The sequence below is a fragment of the Arachis ipaensis genome, chromosome B6 (assembly GCF_059453495.1).
Source record: "Arachis ipaensis isolate K30076 ecotype BB chromosome B6, ASM5945349v1, whole genome shotgun sequence".
Taxonomy (NCBI): domain Eukaryota; kingdom Viridiplantae; phylum Streptophyta; class Magnoliopsida; order Fabales; family Fabaceae; genus Arachis; species Arachis ipaensis.
In genome coordinates, this window is record NC_142441.1 from 63548152 (window position 1) to 63567218 (window position 19067).

The window sequence follows — 19067 nt, forward strand, 5'->3', positions numbered from 1 at the left end:
CAAGTCATTAATTGTGATTTTAAAAATCAAATCTTTTTCAAAACTAATTTCAATCATATCTTTTCAAAAATATCTTCTTATCTTTTTCAAAAATTTGATTTCAAAATATCTTCTCTAACTTCCTAACTTCTTATCTTTTCAAAATTGGTTTTCAAAATTTGTTTCAACTAACTAACTAACTTTTTGTTTGTTTCTTAACTTTTTCAAAACTACCTAACTAACTCTCTCTCTCTAATTTTCGAAAATATCTTCCCTCTTTTTCAAAATTTCTTTTTAATTAACTAATTATTTTTATTTTTTTTATTTTTGATTTCAAAAATTTTCGAAAATTACTAACATTTTTCAAAAAAAAAAAACCATTTTCGAAAATCACTAACTCTTTTTCAAAAATATTTTCAAAAATTCTCCCTCTCCCATCTTATTCTATTTATTCATTCATATCCTAACATCTCATCTCACATATCTAGCCTCCTCACAGTTGTGTTTCTTCCATTATATCACATTCTTTGTCTCCCCCTTTTCTTCTACTCACACAGGGATCCCTATACTGTGGTATAAAGGATCTCTATTATTATTATTATTTTTCTGTGCCCTCTTCTTTGTCATATGAGCAGGAGCAAGGATAAGAACATTCTTGTGGAAGCAGATCCAGAACCTGAAAGGACTCTGAAAAGGAAACTAAGAGAAGCTAAAATACAACAATCCAGAGATAACCTTTCAGAAATTTTCGAACTGGAAGACGAGATGGCAGCCAAAAATAATAATAATGTAAGGAAGATGCTTGGTGACTTTACTGCACCTAATTCCAATTTACATGGAAGAAGCATCTCCATTCCTGCCATTGGAGCAAACAACTTTGAGCTGAAACCTCAATTAGTTTCTCTGATGCAGCAGAACTGCAAGTTTCATGGACTTCCATCTGAAGATCCTTTTCAGTTCTTAACTGAATTCTTGCAGATATGTGATACTGTTAAGACTAATGGAGTAGATCCTGAAGTCTACAGGCTCATGCTTTTCCCTTTTGCTGTAAGAGACAGAGCTATATTATGGTTGGATTCTCAACCCAAAGACAGCCTGAACTTTTGGGATAAGCTGGTCACGGCTTTCTTAGCCAAGTACTTTCCTCCTCAAAAGCTGAGCAAGCTTAGAGCTGATGTTCAAACCTTCGGACAGAAAGAAGGTGAATCCCTCTATGAAGCTTGGGAAAGATACAAACAGTTGACCAAAAAGTGTCCTTCTGACATGCTTTCAGAATGGACCATCCTGAATATATTCTATGATGGTTTATCTGAGCTATCAAAAATGTCACTGGACACTTCTGCAGGTGGATCCATTCACCTAAAGAAAACGCCTGCAGAAGCTCAAGAACTCATTGACATGGTTGCTAATAACCAGTTCATGTACACCTCTGAAAGGAATCCTGTGAGTAATGGGACGCCTATGAAGAAGGGAGTTCTTGAAGTTGATACTCTGAATGCCATATTGGCTCAGAATAAAATATTGACTCAGCAAGCTGCATCCAACAGTACTCAAGAGGCTTCTTATGAAGAAGAAGCTTATGATCCTGAGAACCCTGCAACAGCAGAGGTGAATTACTTAGGTGAGCCTTATGGAAACACCTATAACTCATCATGGAGAAATCATCCAAATTTCTCATGGAAGGATCAAAAGCCTCAACAAGGCTTTAATAATGGTGGAAGAAACAGGTTTAACAATAATAAACCTTTTCCATCATCCACTCAGCAACAGACAGAGAACTCTGAACAAAATGCTTCTAATTTAGCAAATCTAGTCTCTAATCTATCTAAGGCCACTGTGAGTTTCATGAATGAAACCAGGTCTTCCATTAGAAATTTGGAAGCACAAGTGGGCCAGCTGAGTAAAAGGATCACTGAAATCCCTCCAAGTACCCTCCCAAGCAATACAGAAGAGAATCCAAAAGGAGAGTGCAAGGCCATTGACATAAGCACCATGGCCGAACCTGTGAGGAGAGGAGAGGACGTGAATCCCAAGGAGGAAGACCTCCTGGGATGTCCAGTGATCAATAAGGAGCTTCCCTCTGAGGAACCAAAGGACTCTGAGGCTCATCTAGAGACCATAGAGATTCTATTGAACCTCCTTATGCCCTTCATGAGCTCTGATGAGTATTCCTCTTCTGAAGAGAATGAGGATGTTACTGAAGAGCAAACTGCCAAGTTTCTTGGTGCAATCATGAAGCTGAATGCCAAATTATTTGGCATTGATGCTTGGGAAGTTGAACCTCCCTTGTTCATCAATGAACTAAGTGATCTGGATCAACTGACATTGCCTCAGAAGAGACAGGATCCTAGAAAGTTCATAATACCTTGTACCATAGGCACCATGATCTTTAAGGCCCTGTGTGACCTTGGTTCAGGAATAAACCTCATGCCCCTCTCTGTAATAGAGAAACTGGGAATCTATGGGGTGCAAGCTGCTAAAATCTCATTAGAGATGGCAGACAGTTCAAGAAAACAGGCTTATGGACAAGTAGAGGACGTGTTAGTAAAGGTTGAAGGCCTTTACATCCCTGCTGATTTCATAGTCCTGGATACTGGAAAGGAAGAGGATGAATCCATCATCCTAGGAAGACCTTTCCTGGCCACAGCAAGAGCTGTGATTGATGTTGACAGAGGTGAAATAGTCCTTCAATGGAATGAGAACTCCCTTGTGTTTAAAACTCAAGGATCTCCCTTTGCAACCATGGAGAGGAAGCATGAAAAGCTTCTCTCAAAACAGAGTCAACTAGAGCCCCCACAGTCAAACTCTAAGTTTGGTTTTGGGAGGCCACAACCAAACTCTAAGTTTGGTGTTGAACTCCCATATCCAAACTCTAAGTTTGGTGTTGGAGAGTCTCAACAAAGCTCTGCACATCTGTGAGGCTCCATGAGAGCCCACTGTCAAGCTATTGACATTAAAGAAGCGCTTGTTGGGAGGCAACCCAATTTTTATTTATCTAACTATATTTTCCTTAGTTATATGTCTTTGTAGGTTCATGATCATGTGGAGTCACAAAATAAATATAAAAATTGAAAACGGAATCAAAAACAGCAGAAGAAAAAAATCACACCCTGGAGGAGCATCTGTCTGGCGTTCAGCGCCAGAACAGAGCATGGTTCTGGCGCTGAACGCCCAAAATGGGCAGCTTCTGGGCGCTGAATGCCAGAACAGGCATGGTTCTGGCGTTCAACGCCAGAAATGGCACACAAATGGGCGTTGAACGCCCAAAATGGCCACCAACCTGGCGCTGAACGCCCAGAGTTGTGTGCAAGGGCATTTTCCATGCCTAAATTGGTGCAGGGATGTAAATGCCTTGACACCTCAGGATCCGTGGACCCCGCAGGATCATCTCAGGATCTGTGGATCCCACAGGATCCCCACCTACCTCATCATCTCTCTTTCCATTCATGATCATCCCTTCTGTTTTCCATTTACCACTCACATCCATACACTCACTACCTTCAAAATTCAACATCTCTCTCTCACCCAATCCCACCCATATGGCCGAATACACACATCCATCCATCTCCTCCATATCTTCTTCTTCTTCTATTCTTTCTTCTTTTGCTCGAGGGCGAGCAATATTCTAAGTTTGGTGTGGTAAAAGCATAGCTTTTTTGCTTTTTCCATAACCATTGATGGCACTTAAGGCCAGAAATTCCTCTAGAAAGAGGAAAGGGAAGACAAAAGCTTCCATCAAGGGTCTATAGCACAGTGGTAGAACATTTGACTGCAAATCAAGAGATCCCTGAGATACCTCAGGGGATACATTTTCTTCCACACAATTATTGGAAGCAACTAAGGGTGGAACATCAAGAGCACTCCATCATCCTTCATGAAATCAGAGAATATCTAAAAGCAATGAAGGAGGAGAAAAAAAGACAAGGAAGAGACATAGAAGAGCTCAAGGACATCATTGGTTCCTCAAGAAGGAAACGCCACCATCACTAAGGTGGATTCATTCCTTGTTCTTACTTCTTCTGTTTTTCGTTTTCTATGTTGTGTGCTTATCTATGTTTGTGTCTTCATTACATGATCATTAGTAGTAGTAACTATGTCTTAAAGTTATGAATGTCCTATGAATCCATCACCTCTCTTAAATGAAAAATGTTTTAAATCAAAAGAACAAGAAGTACATGAGTTTCGAATTTATCCTTGAACTTAGTTTAATTATATTAATGTGGTGACAATGCTTCTTGTTTTCTGAATGAATGCTTGAACAGTGCATATGTCTTTTGAAGTTGTTGTTTAAGAATGTTAAATATGTTGGCTCTTGAAAGAATGATGACTAGGAGACATGTTATTTGATAATCTGAAAAATCATAAAAATGATTCTTGAAGCAAGAATAAGCAGCAAAGAACAAAGCTTGCAGAAAAAAAAAATAGGCGAAAAAAATTAGAAAAATAGAATGAAAAAGCAAGTAGAAAAAGCCAATAACCCTTAAAACCAAAAGGCAAGGGCAAATAAAAAGGATCCCAAGTCTTTGAGCATCAGTGGATAGGAGGGCCTAAAGGAATAAAATCCTGGTCTAAGCGGCTAAACCAAGCTGTCCCTAACCATGTGCTTGTGGCGTGTAGGTGTCAAGTGAAAACTTGAGACTGAGCGGTTAAAGTCAAGGTCCAAAGCGAAAAAAGAGTGTGCTTAAGAACCTTGGACACCTCTAATTGGGGACTTTAGCAAAGCTGAGTCACAATCTGAAAAGGTTCACCCAGTTATGTGTCTGTGGCATTTATGTATCCGGTGGTAATACTGGAAAACAAAGTGCTTAGGGCCACGGCCAAGACTCATAAATAGCTGTGTTCAAGAATCATCATACTGAACTAGGAGAATCAATAACACTATCTGAACTCTGAGTTCCTATAGATGCCAATCATTCTGAACCTCAATGGATAAAGTGAGATGCCAAAACTATTCAAGAGGCAAAAAGCTATAAGTCCCGCTCATATGATTGGAGCTATGTTTCATTGATAGTTTGGAATTTATAATATATTCTCTTCTTTTTATCCTATTTGATTTTCAGTTGCTTGGGGACAAGCAACAATTTAAGTTTGGTGTTGTGATGAGCGGATAATTTATATGCTTTTTGACATTGTTTTTAGTATGTTTTTAGTAGGATCTAGTTACTTTTAGGGATGTTTTCATTAGTTTTTATGTTCAATTCACATTTCTGGACTTTACGATGAGTTTATGTGTTTTTCTGTGATTTCAGGTATTTTCTGGCTGAAATTGAGGGACTTGAGCAAAAATCAGATTCAGAGGTTGAAGAAGGACTGCTGATGCTGTTGGATTCTGACCTCCCTGCACTCAAAGTGGATTTTCTTGAGCTACAGAACTCGAAATGGCGCGCTCCTAATTGCGTTGGAAAGTAGACATCCAGGACTTTCCAGAAATATATAATAGTCCATACTTTGGCCAAGAATAGATGCCGTAAACTGGCGTTCAACGCCAGCTTTCTACCCAAATCTGGCGTCCAGCGCCAGAAAAGGAGCCAAAACCAGAGTTGAACGCCCAAACTGGCACAAATGCTGGCGTTCAACTCCAAGGAGGACCTCTACACGTGTAACACTCAAAGCCCAGCCCAAGCACACACCAAGTGGGCCCCGGAAGTGGATTTATGCATCAATTACTTACTCATGTAAACTCTAATAGCTAGTTTATTATAAATAGGACCTTTTACTATTGTATTAGGCGTCTTTTTGACCATCTTTGGATTATCTTTTTATCTATTGATCACGTTTTGGGGACTGGCCATCTCGGCCATGCCTGGACCTTTCACTTATGTAATTCTAACGGTAGAGTTTCTACACTCCATAGATTAAGGTGTGGAGCTCTGCTATTTCTCAAGGATTAATTCAAAGTACTACTGTTTTCTATTCAATTCATCTTGTTTCACTTCTAAGATATTCATTCGTACTTCAATCTAAATGTGATGAACGTGACAATCATCATCATTCCCTATGAACGCGTGCCTGACAACCACTTCCGTTCTACTTTAGACTGAATGAGTATCTCTTAGATCTCTTAATCGGAATCTTCGTGGTGTAAGCTAGAATGATGGCGGCATTCAAGAGAATCCGGAAGGTCTAAACCTTGTCTGTGGTATTCCGAGTAGGATTCAATGATTGAATGACTGTGACGAGCTCCAAACTCGCGATTGCTGGGTGTAGTGACAGACGCAAAAGGATAGTAAATCCTATTCCAGCATGATCGAGAACCGACAGATGAATAGCCGTGCCGTGACAGGGTGCGTTGACCATTTTCACTGAGAGGATAAGATGAAGCCATTGACAAGGGTGATGCCTCCAGACGATTAGCCGTGCCATGACAGGGCATTGGATTATTTTCCCGAGAGATGACCGAAAGTAGCCATTGACAGTGGTGATGTATCACATAAAGCCAGCCATGGAAAGGAGTAAGACTGACTGGATGAAGATAGCAGGAAAGCAGAGGTTCAGAGGAATGAAAGCATCTCCATTCGCTTATCTGAAATTCTCACCAATGAATTACATAATTATTTCTATCGCTATTCTATTAATTATTATTCGAAACCACCATTATCAATTTATATCTGCCTAACTGAGATTTGCAAGGTGACCATAGCTTGCTTCATACCAACAATCTCCGTGGGATTCGACCTTTACTCACGTAAGGTATTACTTGGACGACCCAGTGCACTTGCTGGTTAGTTACATGGAGTTGTGAACCATGGTCTTGGCATCATGTTTTTGGCGCCATTTCCAGGGAAAGAAAGAGCAATGAATTTTACATAATTAAACTGGGAATCTATGGGGTGCAAGCTGCTAAAATCTCATTAGAGATGGCAGACAGTTCAAGAAAACAGGCTTATTGACAAGTAGAGGACGTGTTAGTGAAGGTTGAAGGCCTTTACATTCCTGCTGATTTCATAGTCCTGGATACTGGAAAGGAAGAGGATGAATCCATCATCATAGGAAGACCTTTCCTGGCCACAGCATGAGCTGTGATTGATGTTGACAGAGGTGAAATAGTCCTTCAATGGAATGAGGACTCCCTTGTGTTTAAAACTCAAGGATCTCCCTCTGCAACCATGGAGAGGAAGCAGAAAAAGCTTCTCTCAAAGCAGAGTCAACCAGAGCCCCCACAGTCAAACTCTAAGTTTGGTGTTGGGAGGCCACAACCAAACTCTAAGCTGGGTGTTGAACTCCCATATCCAAACTCTAAGTTTGGTGTTGGAGAGTCTCAACAAAGCTCTGCACATCTGTGAGGCTCCATGAGAGCCCACTGTCAAGCTATTGACATTAAAGAAGCGCTTGTTGGGAGGCAACCCAATTTTTATTTATCTAACTATATTTTCCTTAGTTATATGTCTTTATAGGTTCATGATCATGTGGAGTCACAAAATAAATATAAAAATTGAAAACGGAACATCAAGAGCACTCCATCATGCTCCATGAAATAAGAGAAGATCAAAAAGCAATGAGGGAGGAGCAACAATGACAAGGAAGAGACATAGAAGAGCTCAAGGACATCATTGGTTCCTCAAGAAGGAAATGCCACCATCACTAAGGTGGATTCATTCCTTGTTCTTATTTCTTCTGTTTTTCGTTTTCTATGTTATGTGCTTATCTATGTTTGTGTCTTCATTACATGATCATTAGTAGTTAGTAACTTTGTCTTAAAGTTATGAATGTCCTATGAATCCATCACCTCTCTTAAATGAAAAATGTTTTAATTCAAAAGAACAAGAAGTACATGAGTTTCGAATTTATCCTTGAACTTAGTTTAATTATATTGATGTGGTGACAATGCTTCTTGTTTTCTGAATGTATGCTTGAACAGTGCATATGTCTTTTGAAGTTGTTGTTTAAGAATGTTAAATATGTTGGCTCTTGAAAGAATGATGACTAGGAGACATGTTATTTGATAATCTGAAAAATCATAAAAATGATTCTTGAAGCAAGAAAAAGCAGCAAAGAACAAAGCTTGCAGAAAAAAAAAATAGCAAAAAAAATAGAAAGAAAAAGAAAAAAGCAAGCAGAAAAAGCCAAAAGCTCTTAAAACCAAGAGGCAAGAGCAAAAAGCCAATAACCCTTAAAACCAAAAGGCAAGGGCAAATAAAAAGGATCCCAAGGCTTTGAGCATCAGTGGATAGGAGGGCCTACAAGGATAAAATTCTGGCCTAAGCGGCTAAACCAAGCTGTCCCTAACCATGTGCTTGTGGCGTGTAGGTGTCAAGTGAAAATTTGAGACTGAGCGGTTAAAGTCAAGGTCCAAAGCAAAAAAAAGAGTGTGCTTAAGAACCCTGGACACCTCTAATTGGGGACTTTAGCAAAGCTGAGTCACAATCTGAAAAGGTTCACCCAATTATGTGTCTGTGGCATTTATGTATCCGGTGGTAATACTGGAAAACAAAGTGCTTAGGGCCACGGCCAAGACTCATAAAACAGCTGTGTTCAAGAATCATCATACTGAACTAGGAGAGTCAATAACACTATCTGAACTCTGAGTTCCTATTGATGCCAATCATTCTGAACCTCAATGGATAAAGTGAGATGCCAAAACTATTCAAGAGGCAAAAAGCTATAAGTCCCGCTCATATGATTGAAGCTATGTTTCATTGATAGTTTGGAATTTATAGTATATTCTCTTCTATTTATCCTATTTGATTTTCAGTTGCTTGGGGACAAGCAACAATTTAAGTTTGTTGTTGTGATGAGCGGATAATTTATACGCTTTTGGGCATTGTTTTTAGTATGTTTTTAGTAGGATCTAGTTACTTTTAGGGATGTTTTCATTAGTTTTTATGTTAAATTCACATTTTTGGACTTTACTATGAGTTTTTGTGTTTTACTGTGATTTCAGGTATTTTCTGGCTGAAATTGAGGGACTTGAGCAGAAATTAGATTCAGAGGTTGAAGAAGGACTGCTGATGCTGTTGGATTCTGACCTCCCTGCACTCAAAATGGATATTCTGGAGCTACAGAACTCAAAATAGCGCGCTTCCAATTGATTTGGAAAGTAGACATCCAGGGCTTTCCAGCAATATATAATAGTCCATATTTTGGCCAAGAATAGACGATGCAAACTGGTGTTCAACGCCAGCTCTCTGCCCAATTCTGGCGTCCAGCGCCAGAAAAGGATCCAAAACCAGAGTTGAATGCCCAAACTGGCACAAATACTGGCGTTCAACTCCACAAATGGCCTCTACACGCGCAACACTCAAGCTCAGCCCAAGCACACACCAAGCGGGCCCCGGAAGTGGATTTATGCATCAATTACTTATTTTTGTAAACCCTAGTGACTAGTTTATTATAAATAGGACCTTTTACTATTGTATTAGGCATCTTTGGATTACCTTATGATCCTTTGATCACGTTTTAGGGGGCTGGCCATCTCGGCCATGCCTGGACCTTTCACTTATGTATTTTTAACGGTAGAGTTTCTACACTCCATAGATTAAGGTGTGGAGCTCTGCTGTCCCTCAAGGATTAATGCAAAGTACTACTGTTTTCTATTCAATTCATCTTATTTCACTTCTAAGATATCCATTCGCACCCAAGAACGTGATGAAGGTGATGATTATGTGTGACGCTCATCACCATTCTCCCTTATGAACGCGTGCCTGACAAACACTTCCGTTCTACATGAAATAAGCTAGAATGAATATCTCTTAGATCTCCCAACCAGAATCTTCGTGGCGTAAGCTAGAATGATGGCGGCATTCAAGAGAATCCGGAAGGTCTAAACCTTGTCTGTGGTATTCCGAGTAGGATTCAATGATTGAATAACTGTGACGAGCTCCTAACTTGCGATTGCAGGGCGTTAGTGACAGACGCAAAAGGATAGTAAATCCTATTCCAGCATGATCGAGAACCGACAGATGAATAGCCGTGCCGTGACAGGGTGCGTGAGCATATTATTCACTGAGAGGATAAGATGAAGCCATTGACAAGGGTGATGCCTCTAGACGATTAGCCGTGCCGTGACAGGGCATTGGATCATTTTCCCGAGAGATGACCGAAAGTAGCCATTGACAGTGGTGATGTATCACATAAAGCCAGCCATGGAAAGGAGTAAGACTGACTGGATGAAGATAGCAGGAAAGCAGAGGTTCAGAGGAACGAAAGCATCTCCATTCGCTTATCTGAAATTCCTACCAATGAATTACATAAGTATTTCTATCCCTTCTTTTATTTATTATTCGAAAACACCATTATCACTTTATATCTGCCTGACTGAGATTTACAAGGTGACCATAGCTTGCTTCATACCAACAATCTCCGTGGGATTCGACCCTTACTCACGTAAGGTATTACTTGGACGACCCAGTGCACTTGCTGGTTAGTTGTATCGAAGTTGTGAACCATGGTATTGGCACCATGTTCTTGGCGCCATTGCCAGGGAAAGAAAGAGCCATGAATTCTACATAATCAAAGCGTAATCACGATTGTGCGTACCAAGTTGCTCACGTTGCCAGGGATTGTTTGAGCCTGGACATCACAATTTCGTGCACCATGTTTTTGGCGCCGTTGCCGGGGATTGTTCGAGTTTGGACAACTGACGGTTCATCTTGTTGCTCAGATTGGGTAACTTTCTTTTCGTTTTCTTTTCAAAAAATTTTTCAAAAATTTTTTCAAAATTTTCTCACCTATTTTCGAAAAAAAAAATTTAATAAAAATAATGTTTTCAAAAATAAATTATTCTATGGCTTCAAAACTTTCACGAATGAATTCTAGAGTTTCATGGTAACATGTTGAATCCTAACTGGCTGTAAAGCCATACCCAAACTCCCTTGGGATTGGTCTTCAACTAATCACCTCAATGGATGTAAATCCATTCTAAAGTTTGACTGGCTATTAAGCCATGTCTGACCCTCAAATTGGAGCTTTAGACTAAAAACTTGGTGCGCAGAAATTATGATTACACTTTAATTATGTAAAATTCATCGCTCTTTCTTTCTCTGGTAATGGAGCCAAAAACATGATGCCAATACCATGGTTCACAACTTCGCACAACTAACCAACAAGTGCACTAGGTCGTCCAAGTAATACCTTACGTGAGTAAGGGTCGAATCCCACGGAGATTGTTGGAATGAAGCAAGCTATGGTCACCTTGTAAATCTCAGTCAGGCGGATATAAAATAGTAATGGAGTTTTCGAAAATAATTTATAAAATAGGGATAGAAATACTTATGTAAATCATTGGTGAGAATTTCAGATAAGCGAATAGAGATGCTTTCGTTCCTCTGAACCTCTGCTTTCCTGCTATCTTCATCCAATCAGTCTTACTCGTTTCCATGGCTGGCTTTATGTGATACGTCACCATTGTCAATGGCTACTTTCGGTCTTCTCTCGGGAAAATGATCCAAATGCCCTGTCACGGCACGGGTAATCGTCTGGAGGCATCACCCTTGTCAATGGCTTCATCTTATCCTCTCAGTGAAAATGGTCAACGCACCCTGTCACAGCACGGCTATTCAACTGTCGGTTCTCGATCCTGCTGGAATAGGATTTACTATCCTTTTGTGTCTGTCACTACGCCCGGCAATCGCGAGTTTGAAGCTCGTCACAATCATTCAATCATTGAATCCTACTCGGAATACCACAGACAAGGTTTAGACCTTCCGGATTCTCTTGAATGCCGCCATCATTCTAGCTTACACCACGAAGATTCCGATTAAGAGATCTAAGAGATACTCATTCAATCTAATGTAGAACAGAAGTGGTTGTCAGGCACGCATTCATAGGGAATGATGATGATTGTCACGTTCATCAAATTCAGGTTGAAGTGCGAATGAATATCTTAGAAGCGAAATAAGATGAATTGAATAGAAAATAGTAGTACTTTGCATTAATCTTTGAGGAACAGCAGAGCTTCACACCTTAATCTATGGAGTGCAGAAACTCTACCGTTGAAAATACATAAGTGGAAGGTCCAGGCATGGCCGAGATGGCCATCCCCCTAAAACGTGATCACAGGATCAAAATACAATCCAGGATGTCTAATACAATAGTAAAAGGTCCTATTTATAATAAACTAGTCACTAGGGTTTACAGAAATAAGTAATTGATGCATAAATCCACTTCCGAGGCCCACTTGGTGTGTGCTTGGGCTGAGCTTGAGTGTTGCACGTGTAGAGGCCATTTGTGGAGTTGAACGCCAGCATTTGTGCCAGTTTGGGCGTTCAACTCTGGTTTTGGATCCTTTTCTGGCGCTGGACGCCAGAATTGGGCAGAGAGCTGGCGTTGAACGCCAGTTTGCGTCGTCTATTATTGGCCAAAGTATGGACTATTATATATTTCTGGAAAGCTCTGGATGTATACTTTCCAACGCAATTCGAAGCGCGCCATTTCGAGTTCTTTAGCTCCAGAAAAGCCACTTTGAGTGCAGGGAGGTCAGAATCCAACAGCATCAGCAGTCCTTCTTCAACCTCTGAATATGATTTTTGCTCAAGTACCTCAATTTCAGTCAGAAAATACCTGAAATCACAGAAAAACACACAAACTCATAGTAAAGTCCAGAAATGTGAATTTAACATAAAAACTAATGAAAACGTCCCTAAAAGTAACTAGATCCTACTAAAAACATACTAAAAACAATGCCAAAAAGCGTATAAATTATCCGCTCATCACAACACCAAACTTAAATTGTTGCTTGTCCCCAAGAAAATGAAAATCAAAATAGGATAAAAAGAAGAGAATATACTATAAATTCCAAACTATCAATGAAACATAGCTTCAATCATATGAGCGGGACTTATAGCTTTTTGCCTCTTGAATAGTTTTGGCATCTCACTTTATTCATTGAGGTTCAGAATGATTGGCATCTATAGGAACTCAGAGTTCAGATAGTGTTATTGATTCTCCTAGTTCAGTATGATGATTCTTGAACACAGCTATTTTATGAGTCTTGGCCGTGGCCCTAAGCACTTTGTTTTCTAGTATTACCACCGGATACATAAATGCCACAGACACATAATTGGGTGAACCTTTTTTAGATTGTGACTCAGCTTTGCTATAGTCCCCAATTAGAGGTGTCCAGGGTTCTTAAGCACACTCTTTTTTTTTTGCTTTGGACCTTGACTTTAACCGCTCAGTCTCAAGTTTTCACTTGACACCTACACGCCACAAGCACATGGTTAGGGACAGCTTGGTTTAGCCGCTTAGGCCAGCATTTTATTCCTTTAGGCCCTCCTATCCACTGATGGTCAAAGCCTTGGGATCCTTTTTATTGCCCTTGCCTTTTGGTTTTAAGGGTTACTGGCTTTTTGCTCTTGCCTCTTGGTTTTAAGAGCTTTTGGCTTTTTCTGCTTGCTTTTTCTTTCTATTTTTTTTTGCCTATTTTTTTTTCTTTTTTATTTTTTTTTTCTGCAAGCTTTGTTCTTTGCTGCTTTTTCTTACTTCAAGAATCATTTTTATGATTTTTTAGATTATCAAATAACATGTCTCCTTGTCATCATTCTTTCAAGAGCCAACATATTTAACATTCTTAAACAACAATTTCAAAAGACATATGCACTGTTCAAGCATACATTCAGAAAACAATAAGCATTGTCTCCACATCAATATAATTAAACTAAGTTCAAGGATAAATTCAAACCTCATGTACTTCTTGTTCTTTTGAATTAAAACATTTTTCATTTAAGAGAGGTGATGGATTCATAGGACATTCATAACTTTAAGGCATAGTTACTAACTACTAATGATCATGTAATGAAGACACAAACATGGATAAGCACTTATCATAGAAAACGAAAAACAGAAGAAATAAGAGCAAGGAATGAATCCACCTTAGTGATGGTGGCGTTTCCTTCTTGAGGGACCAATGACGTCCTTGAGCTCTTCTATGTCTCTTCCTTGTCTTTGTTGGTCCTCCCTCATTGCTTTTTGATCTTCTCTTATTTCATGAAGGATGATGGAGTGCTCTTGATGTTCCACCCTTAGTTGCTTCCAATAATTGTTTGGAAGAAAATGTATCCCCTGAGGTATCTCAGGGATCTCTTGATTTGTAGTCAAATGTTCTACCACTGAGCTATAGACCCTTGATGGAAGCTTTTGTCTTCCCTTTCCTCTTTCTAGAGGTTTCTATGGCCTTAGGTGCCATCAATGGTTATGGAAAAAACAAAAAAGCTATGCTTTACCACACCAAACTTAGAATGTTGCTCGCCCTTGAGCAAAAGAAGAAAGAATAGAAGAAGAAGAAGATATGGAGGAGATGGAGGGATGTGTGTATGGATGTGAGTGGTGAATGGACAACAGAAGGGATGATCATGAATGGAGAGAGAGAGGGTGAGGTGGGTGGGAATCCTGTGAGATTCACAGATCCTGAGATGATCCTGTGGTGTCCACAAATCCTGAGGTGTCAAGGATTTGCATCCCTGCACCAATTAGGCATGTAAAATGCCTTTGCACACAACTCTGGGCGTTCAACGCCAGGTTGGTGCCCATTTTGGGCGTTCAACGCCCATTTGTTGCCATTTCTGGCGCTGAACGCCAGAACCATGCTTGTTCTGGGCGTTCAGCGCCAGGATGCTGCCCATTTTGGGCGTTAAGCGCCAGAACCATGCTCTGTTCTGGCGTTGAACGCCAGGCAGGTGCTTCCTCCTGGGTGTGATTTTTCTTCTGCTGTTTTTGACTCCGTTTCCAATTTTTATATTTATTTTGTGACTCCACATGATCATGAGCCTATAAAAACATATAACTAAGAAAAATATAGTTAGATAAATAAAAATTGGGTTGCCTCCCAACAAGCGCTTCTTTAATGTCAATAGCTTGACAGTGGGCTCTCATGGAGCCTCACAGATGTGCAGAGCATTGTTGAGACTCTCCAACACCAAACTTAGAGTTTGGATATGGGAGTTCAACACCAAACTTAGAGTTTGGTTGTGGCCTCCCAACACCAAACTTAGAGTTTGACTGTGGGGGCTTTGTTTGACTCTGCTTTGAGAGAAGCTTTTTATGCTTCCTCTCCATGGATGCAGAGAGAGATCCTTGAGTTGTAAACACAAGGTTGTCCTCATTCAATTGAAGGATTAATTCTCCTCTGTCCACATCAATCACAGCTCTTGCTGTGGCTAGGAAAGGTCTTCCTAGGATGATGGATTCATCCTCTTCCTTTCCAGTATCCAGGACTATGAAATCAGCAGGGATGTAAAGGCCTTCAACCTTTACTAACACGTCCTCTACTTGTCCATAAGCCTGTTTTCTTGAATTGTCTGCCATCTCTAATGAGATTTTAGCAGCTTGCACCCCATAGATTCCCAGTTTCTCTATTAAAGATCATGGTGCCTATGGTACAAGGTATTATGAACTTTCCAGGATCCTGTCTCTTCTGAGGCAATGTCAGTTGATCCAGATCACTTAGTTCATTGGTGAACAAGGGAGGTTCATCTTCCCAAGTTTCAATACCAAATAATTTGGCATTTAGCTTCATGATTGCACCAAGGAACTTGGCAGTTTGCTCTTCAGGGACATCCTCATTCTCTTCAGAAGAGGAATACTCATCAGAGCTCATGAATGGCATAAAGAGGTTCAATGGAATCTCTATGGTCTCTAGATGAGCCTCAAAGTCCTTTTGTTCCTCAGAGGGAAGCTCCTTATTGATCACTGGACGTCCCAGGAGGTCTTCCTCACTGGGATTCACGTCCTCCTCTCCCTCTTTGCGTTCGGCCATTGTGCTTATGGCAATGGCCTTGCACTCTCCTTTTGGATTCTCTTCTGTATTGCTTGGGAGAGTACTAGTAGGGATTTCAGTGATCCTTTTACTCAGCTGGCCCACTTGTGCTTCCAAATTTTTAAATGGAAGACCTTGTTTCATTCATGAAACTTACAGTGGCCTTGGATAGATCAGAGACTATATTTGCTAAATTAGAAGCATTTTGTTCAGAGTTCTCTGTCTGTTGCTGAGTGGATGATGGAAAAGGTTTATTATTATTAAACCTATTTCTTCCACCATTATTAAAGCCTTGTTGAGGCTTTTGATCCTTCCATGAGAAATTTGGATGATTTCTCCATGATGAGTTATAGGTGTTTCCATAAGGTTCACCTAAGTAATTCACCTCTGCTATTGCAGGGTTCTCAGGATCATAAGCTTCTTCTTCATAAGAAGCCTCTTGAGTACTGTTGGATGCAGCTTGCATTCCATTCAGACTCTGAGAAATCATATTGACTTGCTGAGTCAATATTTTATTCTGAGCCAATATGGCATTCAGAGTATCAACCTCAAGAACTCCCTTCTTCATAGGCGTCCCATTATTCATAGGATTCCTTTCAGAAGTGTACATGAACTGGTTATTTGCAACCATGTCAATGAGTTCTTGAGCTTCTGCAGGCGTTTTCTTTAGGTGAATGGATCCACCTGCAGAGGTGTCTAACGACATCTTAGATAACTCAGACAGACCATCATAGAATATATCCAGGATGGTCCATTCTGAAAGCATGTCAGAAGGACACTTTTTGGTCAGTCCTTTGTATCTCTCCCAAGCTTCATAGAGGGATTCACCTTCCTTCTGTCTGAAGGTTTGAACATCCACTCTAAGCTTACTCAGCTTTTGAGGAGGAAAGAACTTGGCTAAGAAAGCCTTGACCAGCTTATCCCAAGAGTTCAGGCTGTCTTTAGGTTGAGAATCCAACCATATTCTAGCTCTGTCTCTTACAGCAAAAGGGAAAAGCATGAGCCTGTAGACTTCAGGATCTACTCCATTAGTCTTAACAGTATCACATATCTGCAAGAATTCAGTTAAGAACTGAAAAGGATCTTCAGATGGAAGTCCATGAAATTTGCAGTTCTGCTGCATCAGAGAAACTAATTGAGGTTTCAGCTCAAAGTTGTTTGCTCCAATGGCAGGAATGGAGATGCTTCTTCCATGTAAATTGGAATTAGGTGTAGTAAAGTCACCAAGCATTCTCCTTCCATTATTATTATTTTCGGCTGCCATCTCCTCTTCCTGTTTGAAAATTTCTGACAGGTTATCTATGGATTGTTGTATTTTAGCTTCTCTTAATTTTCTCTTCAGAGTCCTTTCAGGTTCTGGATCTGCTTCAACAAGAACGTTCTTGTCCTTGCTCCTGCTCATATGACAAAGAAGAAGGCACAGAAAAATAATAATAATAGGGATCCTTTTTGCCCAAGCACAGAGGTTCCCTTATGTGAGTAGAAGAAAAGAAGAAAAGAAAATCTGAACTCAGAGAGAGAGGGGGTTCAGATTTTTGGTGAGTTAAAGGAAAGATGTTAGTATATCAATAAACAAATAGAAGAAGATGAGAGGGGGAAGTGAATTTTCGAAAACAATTTTTGAAAAAGAGTTAGTGATTTTTGAAAATGGTTTTTGAAAAATGTTAGTATTTTTCAAAAATTTTTAAAATCAAAAATAAAAATAAGAATAATTAGTTAATTAAAAAGAAATTTTTGAAAAAGAGGGAAGATATTTTCGAAAATTAGAGAGAGAGTTAGTTAGGTAGTTTTGAAAAAGTTAAGAAACAAACAAAAAGTTAGTTAGTTAGTTGAAACAAATTTTGAAAAGATAAGAAGTTAGGAGGTTAGAAAAGATATTTTGAAATTAGCTTTTTGAAAAAGATAAGATGAGAAGATATTTTTGAAAAGATATGATAGAAATTAGTTTTTTGAAAAAAAGATTTGATTTTTAATATCACAATTAATGACTAGATTCATAAGAAATCACAAGATATGATTCTAGAACTTAAAGTTTGAATCTTTCTTAACAAGCAAGTAACAAACTTAAAATTTTTGAATCAAAACATTAATTGTTATTGTTATTTTCGAAAATTTGATATAAAAATAAGAAAAAGATTTTTGAAAAATATTTTTGGAATTTTCGAAAATAACTAAGAAATTTGAAAAAGATTTGATTTTTGAAAAAGATTTTGAAAAAGATAAGATTTTCAAATTGAAAATTTGATTTGACTCATGAAAACAACTAGATTTTAAAAATTTTTGAAAAAGTCAAATCTAATTTTCGAATTTATGAGAGAAAAGAGGGAAAGATATTTTTTTGATTTTTGAATTTTTATGATGAGAGAGAAAAACACTAAAATGATACAATGCTTGAAATTTTTAGATCAAAACATGTGATGCATGCAAGAATGCTTTGAATGTCAAGATGAACACCAAGAACACCGTGAATATCATGATGAACATCAAGAACATATTTTTGAAAAATTTATAATGCAAAGAAAACATGCAGGACACCAAACTTAGAATTCTTTAATGCTTAGACACTAGGAATTCAAGAATGCATATGAAAAACACCAAACAACACAAAACAAAAAAAATCATCAAGATCAAACAAGAAGACTTACCAAGAACAACTTGGAACACTATGAATGCATGAAATTTTCGAAAAATGCAAGATGCACATGCAATTGACACCAAACTTATAACATGACTCAAGACTCAAACAAGAAACATGAAATATTTTTTATTTTTATGATTTTCTAAATTTTTTTTGGATTTTTATTTTATATTTTTCGAAAAACTATTTTGGAAAAGAAAATTAAGGATTCCAAAATTTTTAATATGAATTCCAGGAATCTTGTGCTCTAAAGCTCCAATCAAAGGGTCAGGCATGGCTTAATAGCCAGCCAAGCTTTAGTATATAATTACATGGACTGGAGTGATTAGTTGAATACCAATCCCAAAGCAGTTTAGGTATGGCTTTACAGCCAGATAGGATTCAACATGTTTCATGAAACACTAGAATTCATTCTTAAAAATTTTGAAGCCATAGAATAATTTATTTTTTGAAAACATTATTTTTATTATTATATTTATTATTTATTTTTTTTTCGAAAATAAAAGAAAAAATTTTTGAAAGATTTTTGAAAAATTTTTGAATAGAAAACAAAAAGAAAATTACCTAATCTGAGCAATAAGATGAACCGTCAGTTGTCCAAACTCGAACAATCCCCGGCAACGGCGCCAAAAACTTGGTGCGCAGAAATTGTGATTACACTTTAATTATGTAAAATTCATCGCTCTTTCTTTCTCTGGTAATGGAGCCAAAAACATGACGCCAATACCATAGTTCACAACTTCGCACAACTAACCAGCA

The 19067-nt window shown here is 38.7% G+C and overlaps 2 non-coding genes across 2 annotated transcripts; one reads left to right on the forward strand and one right to left on the reverse strand.

Annotated features, from left to right (window-relative positions):
- Positions 1 to 1140: 1140 nt before the first annotated feature.
- On the reverse strand, positions 1141 to 1248 carry LOC148556214 (small nucleolar RNA R71). The gene has a single exon (XR_015887527.1). It is a non-coding gene; the product is annotated as a small nucleolar RNA R71 (small nucleolar RNA).
- A 15182-nt stretch (positions 1249 to 16430) lies between these two features.
- LOC148556215 (small nucleolar RNA R71) lies at positions 16431 to 16538 on the forward strand. The gene has a single exon (XR_015886659.1). It is a non-coding gene; the product is annotated as a small nucleolar RNA R71 (small nucleolar RNA).
- The last annotated feature ends 2529 nt before the right edge of the window (positions 16539 to 19067 follow it).